Consider the following 8,083-nt stretch of genomic DNA (forward strand, 5'->3'; position numbering starts at 1 on the left):
TGTGTCTGTTGGATGAATAAATGATAAACTGTTTGCTAACACATTTGCCATATCAATTATTACCATAAGGTGATAATATGTCAGTGTTCTGTTACAGCTTATTTCTGCTGCCCCCAAGTGGTCAAAAATCAATGAATGCATGTTTAACTTTACATGACCTACAAATATGTAAACCCAGCCATTATTCCTTATTGCTTTATTTTCAGTCTATACTAATTAAAATCAGATGAGTTAGAGAAACCTAGACAAAAAAGATATTTAGATTGACATTTTGTATAGTGTATTTTATGTGAAACATGCATTTGTATGGATTTCTCTCTTTAAAATAATCTATAGTCATATGACACACATAAGTTACTTTTTTCTATGCTGTATGCTAAGAATTTAATATCATATTGCATTATTTCACATCAAAAAGATGTTTGTCTGAAAGTGTGGAGAGACAGTTCTGACTCCATTAAATCCAAGAAATGTTAGACGACAAAGCTGTGGTTACTTTGAAGGAACATTATGCTACACCATGCAAGTTAAGAAATATGAAATATGTTGAGTAATACAATAATTGTACATACATTTGATATTAATTAAATATTCCATGCTCCCCCTCAAAAGTTTCATAGAACATGGGATGTTCATTTCCAAATCCTCTGCCTGATGATGCAAGCATGGACATAAAATTGAGGGAAGGTTCAGGATTTGCTGTTGTTCATATAGCCTGCTTAAAATATAACAAGTTAAGAGAGATAAGCTTGAAAATCGGTGAAATGACCCTTTAATCTACAGCAAACCATGTGACACGTCTCTTTATACCAGAAATAGTTGCTGAGTGAGTCTTCATATTAACACACAACTGGAATTACTTACAGTATGAGTTTATTTTGCATTGCAAAAGACAAGGAGACCATGCAAGGATCATTTGCAAAACAAAGGCAGTATTAATGGGTGTGCCTAAAACCTGTCTCCCAAGAGCAACCTGTTGACTGCGTGTGTGGACTGGAGGTTTGTGTACACACTGACAAACAGTTGCCAGGGTTTATACAACATACCACTGAGTTCCTCCCATACCACGCATTCCTTTCAACCGAATGTCACATAGGCCATTTCTGTCAAACAGGATACTGGTATCTGTCTGCTTTGAAGGCTACAAAGTCCTGTCTCTGCTGCTGAATATTGATTTATGAACCCAGCTGGAGTGACGCCGTCTGTCTCCACCACTAGGTGCCTTTTTCAACATGTTTATGTGTGATAAGATTTGTCGTGTGGTCTTTATCAACATGACTGAGAAGCTCTAAAAGGTCTGATAGTGGGGGGAAAGAAACACGAAACAGCCCTCATTCATACCAGACAGTCGTGTCAGCGCTGTCACCTTTGACCTACACACATGATAAGCAGGCTTGTTGTGTGATTAGCTCCTTGTGCAGGAGCTTTCGTTGGGTTATAGCTAATGTGCTCCACCATTCAAATTTTGATAAGACTAATTATGTATCTTTTTAGTATTTGGCAAGATGTGACTGCAGTATTTATTACTTTGAAATGTTGAGAAGCAAGTTAAAGCCCAATAAAAAGAAATGGGAGGAGGAAATCCACTGTAGTGTCATACTGGAACATGTGACACTGGAGTGCTCATTTGATCTGCGTAATGTCATTTGATTTTTACAGCTGAGTGTTAAGTTGAATCCACAAGGACTGACTAGAATAGATCCAGAGGTGTAAGTTTAGCTTTATTAGGTTCAGTTAGTGGTCATCAAGGCAAACAACTACCAACACCACCTCCAATATAAACATAAATCAGTTACTGTGTCCACCCTCATTTAATTTGTCTCACTTAATCAGTTTGTACTTGTTAGATACACACCATAAATGTACCTCATAAATACAGTGTATGTCTCCTAGCTTGATAAGATGGAAATAAGTAGTTATTTGTAGGGTAGTTTTTTTTGGTATCAGAAATCTTAAGGTCTGTTTCTAGCTTTAGGAAAAGTGTGTTGTGATGGAGGTATGGCTGGATTACCAACTAGACAAAGTGGGAAACTGCCCAGGGGCCCCAAAAGCTCAGGTCCACTCCATATCATCCAGGACTACATAATTTGATTGATTGAGAATTTGTACAGTCTGAACTCTGACAGATCCTCCATTCTCCATCTTGTGGTCCAAGAAGGACTCTAGTTTTAAGACATTAATTATTTTTTGTTTATATTGTACTCATTTGTTGTAAATGTGTGTTTTATCAAATTGCATACAGAAAAAGACCAGATAGTATTATTTTATCATAAGAATTCTGTAAGGCTGCAAGCAACAGCTATTTTTATTATCAACAGGTCTGAGAATTATTTTCTTAAACAATCAATTGATTGTTCAGTGTATAAAATGTCAGAAAATAGTGAAAAATGTCACTATTCCCTGAAGCCCAAGATAACAAACTACCAAATATTCACATTTTAGAAGTTGGTATGAGTGAATTTTTGGCATTTTTGCGTAAAAATTACTAATAAGTTATCAGAATTGTTGCCAGTTAATTTTCTGTCAGTTGATTAATTTTCTAATCATTTCAGCTCTGAAGTAGTAGCATGTATATTGGGGGACAAGGACCCCACAGCAAATTTTTTACCCTGGGGTCCCATAGGAGGTTAATCCAGCCATGGAGATGCACAGTAAATATTCAATTTGTGCAATAATTCATCCCCTTTGTAAGATGTGTGATCAATAATTGTAAAAAAACATAAGAAAGTTGTAAAATAATTGTGACAGACATAGTTTCAGTTTTTTTGCATAACAGTGAAATGCTACATAGCTGTAACAGAATCGGCCTGATTGTTCAACGTATGTTAACTATGGGTTCATCACCACAAGCGACACCTTTCAAATTACACATAGCTATTTGATCCATTATTAATATAAAAATAATGATTATTACAGCTTTTTTTCTAACCACCTGTTTCCAAGGTCAAGAATGAACTTTCATGCTAGATAAGACAGTTATGGAGTTGTTGGTGTATTTTTTTTCTATTTTGGTGGAGGCTATCTGTTTCCCTCTGTTTTTAATGTTTGTGCTAAGCTAAATGCGCTAATATTGAACTTCTCATCTAATTTAACTCTGTTTAAGACAGCATATTTCCCATAATGTTGGAGAATTCTTGTAACTCTTCTGCAAATAAAAGTGTTGTTAAATTTTCTCTGGTTTCAGTACCTTTAAAACCTCAGTTCTGCTTCTTTACAGTATTCAGTCAGATAGCTTAGCAGGTTCAGATCAAAGGCTGTAGAAAGAATCAGCTGTAAAAGAGAAAAAGAAACAAAACTGTCCGCTTTCTATTTGACTAGGAGCGCATTGTAAACCTGTTGAGCAAACTATCGGTAATCTTTCACCGTCTGCAGACGGCAGACAGGTTTAACAGAGGGCTGTGAGGCCGAGCTATTTGCATTGAGAGCACATTCATGCCTGTACTGTGCTGATAACAGGCTCTCTGTGGATAGACTGTGACCGCATGATGTAATCCACATTTCCCTGCTTTTGCAGCCACTTGCCTGTGACGTAATTAAAACTAGCGATGTTTGTGCACTGTCCTGATGCAAACAGTCCTGCTCTCTGTCTTATTCTCTTATTCACACACACATACACACACAGAAACACATGACAAGGAGACTTTGTCCTCCTTTATCGTCAGCAGCCCTCAAAAAGTCCTTCTGCGCAGACACAGACAGACACATTTACACATTGTCAGAATTATCTCGGCCTTACATCACCGTCAGCCAGCACATATCTGATTCATTCAAAACCATTAGCACCCATAGAAATCCTTTAAAGCTCCGGATGCCTTCAGGTTTTCTCTCACACTGCAAGAGCTCTGACGTCAGACTTGTAAAATCTGTAGTTTAAATCCCCGAATATCCTTCATGGTGATGATCATTATCAAAAAACAATTATACACCATTTCTCTTGCAGTCAAATGTCACCTCATCAAATGATAATGTTTGTTTGAATGCCTGATTGCATTGTCTTACAATACAAAATGGGATAATGTTAGTTAAATGTTTAAATGCTGCTCTGAGAGCCTAAAGTTAAGATCACTAGTAGCTTTGTGTAATTATAAGCCATCAGACTGATTGATCTGTATTGATTGACCTACTGATTGATCTCTCTGCTGGAGTAATCGAGTCATAGAGAAACCAGTGTCTTTAAATGGCATGCACATAAATGCTCCTGAACTTAGATAAGGGAGATTATACACTGAAGATTACCTTTAACATCAGTATAGTTAGTGGCCAAAGTTTATGTCAGGTTGCAAGCAGCCAGAGGCTACTACAGAAAGAACTCAGTGACTCAGCAGTATGTGCTGCTGGCAGTGGAATAAACTTTATTGCTTGTAAACCATTTCACATACAGATGGAAACTAAGTGAAACTAGCTAGGTGAAAAGTTGTGGCAAAGGCAGGTGTCTTCTGAAAAGAGTAACTATGAAAGACGTGGAAATTGAATCATGTAGCACTCTCAAAGTGACAAATGATTTTGAAGCAATGCTAAAATTACAAGTAAGAACTAAAATAAAAGCAAATGTAAAATAAAAAATGGAACTGAAAATATCTTGTGTACTTGTAAATAAAGAATGTTTATAATGGTATTTTGAAAAGCACGTGAAATTCATGTTTTCATCCGCACAATATTGAACAGTGTATCATTCATTTTTACATGCTTCACATGATTTGTGAATGTGCTTTGTTCCTGTATCATGTGAGTTTCATGTGCATTATCCAAAAGCAACATGTGTGTATGTGTGAATTTATCACACTGTGAGATAAAAGCATTTTAGTGTTCATTAGCCTGCATGTATGTGGCGGTATGCAGTATGAAATGTAAAGCTGACAGGAAATTAGAAGAGAGATGAGGAATGACAAAAGTCTTGATGCCTGGACACTCCTACAGTTGATGCTTTCTCATGTGATGTCCTGCATTTCACATGTGAAATATCTGAAAATCCAATGTGATTTATGTTAAGTCTCAGTTTGATCTCTACAAATATTCAAATTAAGACAAAACATTTATTAAAAAAAAAAAAAAATCAATACAATTAGCACTGCAGCATCCAAATGAAGACCACGTAGAGGTGAAAGAGATCCTGTTGATCAGAATTAGACAAGGATCAGGTGAAACAGAGAGACAGAAAACATACTATGTGACCCTCCACCACTGACACTGGTGGCACCTGAGTGAGAAATTGCATGTGAACACGTCATAATCAACAACTGAGTCAACTCTTATACTTAACATCACATATTCAACCCAACAAATAACTGCACCCCTTCCCTATTTGTCTTAATGTTTTGACTCTTGATAAAAGTTTGCAGCCTGGTCACCTCCGCAAGACGCAGCATGACAATAATAAACGACACAACGAGAGTATTAGCACTGCCGGTAAAATAACTGCACTTATTATTTATGGCAGAAGAGTGGTTTTACAGCACAGTTTCATTATCTTTCCAAGTGGTCTGAGGTGATGTGTGGTATACAGGCAGAGTGCCAGTGCAAGCATTGTGCAACTGTATGCACAGGAAACAAAACATCACTCAAACAGACAAGTCACTGTTACAACAGTCTGTATGCATGCGCGTGAACACATACAAATGCATGTATGCAGTGCACACAGCAGACAGTGGTAAACAGCTTTGGACACAAGAATGAGGAACTGAAATCATATGGCTTTATTTGGGGCGGGGTTTGTTTCTTCCCCAAAGTTGCTGATTGGTCTTTTTTATTAATACTTTAAGCTGTGATTGGTGTCTTCATTGAAAAGTGTTTAAATTCTGCAGAAGGATTAGTGCTATGAGAAGTGTGTCAACTTAAGAGGAGGTGAGAATTGCTCACTGTTTGCCGCCCATATGGCATCAGTCTCTCCTATGATGACTTCTGGCATGTGACTGTCTGGATACTGGTGACGGTGAATAACAAGTTTAATCGCTTCCGTCAGAAGATTGTCTGGATACAATGTGATTAACATGTGTTTGTCAGAAATAAACACCAGAAAAAGTCCACTTCTGATATGATGCAGTTTTCACTACATTGACTGTCCATGGCAAATCCTGAAACTGAACTGACTGGTACAGAATAATTCCCAGCAATGTGTGTCAAGTCTTTCTTCTAGTAATCCAGTCGTTAGTGGCAAAAAATATATTAATATGGAATGATAGTCAATCATTTTTACCAAATCTCACAAAAAGTATCACCATTGAAACCTACTGTAACAGGAGTCTTAAGTTAGCAAAAATGTTATACAATCCAGTTTGTTTGTTTTGTCAAAAATATCATTGTAGAAGATGAACTACTAATGCATATAATTATGCATTAGTATGTTTTCTTAGTATTACCCTAATTGTAAGTGCAGGTTTGTCCCAAGATGATCAAAATACAATTTGAATTCTGAATTGTTCCAATTTTTTTAGGTTTTTCAGCACAAATTTGGTCAAATTTAAAGAATTAAAGGAAAACAAAAGAACAACAAAACCCATACCAGTTACTTTTTTGAATCATCTCATTCATTCAGACTGAGACTGAGGTTGTGTTAGGACAGAGAGAAAATGTAAACAAGTCGGTGTATGTACTGTATAGCACGTTATTTTGCTCATGACCTGTGGCTAATATATGATTTACCTCATTGACCCACCCTGCGGATGATAAACCAGCTTCACCTCAGATAGCACTGTGAATGCACAGTGAAGGTGGAAGCCAGTACTAAAGCTTTGTGGGAAACATTTTGCTTTCACAACCGTGGAGTGAAATCACCCGCCTCTTACCCCCACCCTACCCCCACCTCCCTAACCCCCTTAGGAGAGGATTACGGGGCATCTTTTAACTGTGCCATCTGCTCCAAATTGACTTTCAATTAACACGGGCGAATGAGAAAGCTGTCAGAGCAAAGAGCAGTGCAGATTGAGATGTTGCACTGCGAATGATAAGTCGTTTGCATGTGCTTTGGAGGTTCAAGTGAGATTTTATCGGTGACAGGAAAGACAGAAACAGTCGGTGAGACAGAGCTATGTAGAGGAAGGAAAAAAAAAAGAATATGTTGTAACAACTCTACTATTGAGTCAGTTCACCATATAATTTCAAAGCTCAGGGTTAGGTTACATGACTTCATGAAAAGGATAGTTTGCAGTGTGTGTACAGTATATTGATGGTGAAAACCCACACAACTTCCTCATCGATTAGGCCTGTGTGTTGCACAGGGTCAATATAGTGTTTGGCCTTTGGCTGCAGTGCTCTGGCTTCAGATAAAAGATCAAAAGCCGAACTCAATATTAGTCTGGTAACTAGCCTTAAGGGACCTGCAACTGTGGTAAAATTACAGATATAACCATTAAAATGTGTCAGCTGTTAGATACAAAGACTGTTTCACTCAGAGGAGCGTACACATCCTTCACACACACCTCTTCACTCTGTTTCTTTTGTTTTCTCTCACCCCCACATGCACAGACTCTCACGTACACTCTGGTCCTGACCTCTTTTTACTTTCTACACACACTCTGAAACACACCCCACATCCACTTTAAGATAATTACAACCAGTGACACAGCAGGCAGGCAGTGGAGAACGGGACTGTGTGTGTGTGTGTGTGTGTGTAGTGGTGGCAGCAGTGCAAACAGCTGGTCAATAGGCCTTGACTCATCCCATCCCAGAGGTCGTAACCCCTGAGGTCAGAGGACAGATGAAGTGTGCCGCATTATAGACCCTTGATAGGGGGCAGGTGGTTAGTCCAAAGGATAAGCGCCACCCCCAACATACATGCAAACTCTTCTAAATAGTAATAATAGTAACAGTACAGGTTAGTGGAAAGCTTTAGACAAGCAGGAAAAGGTTGCTGGTTCAAATTACAAGACCTCACTGTACAGCAACTGCTCTTGATGAGTAGTGTTGCTATAAATAGTACTAGTAATGGTAACACCATAGCTGTAGTAGTAGAGGTACAGTAAGAGGAGCAGTAGTGATAGTAGTCATCGATAAAAAACCAAGGCAATATGAGGTAAAGCTGCAGGAATACTTGACAGTGGTTCATAATAAAGCAGCAGGTCCCAATGATACGAAATTAGTATCGGTA

Source organism: Thunnus albacares, chromosome 22 (genome assembly GCF_914725855.1).
Source record: "Thunnus albacares chromosome 22, fThuAlb1.1, whole genome shotgun sequence".
In the NCBI taxonomy this organism is placed as follows: domain Eukaryota; kingdom Metazoa; phylum Chordata; class Actinopteri; order Scombriformes; family Scombridae; genus Thunnus; species Thunnus albacares.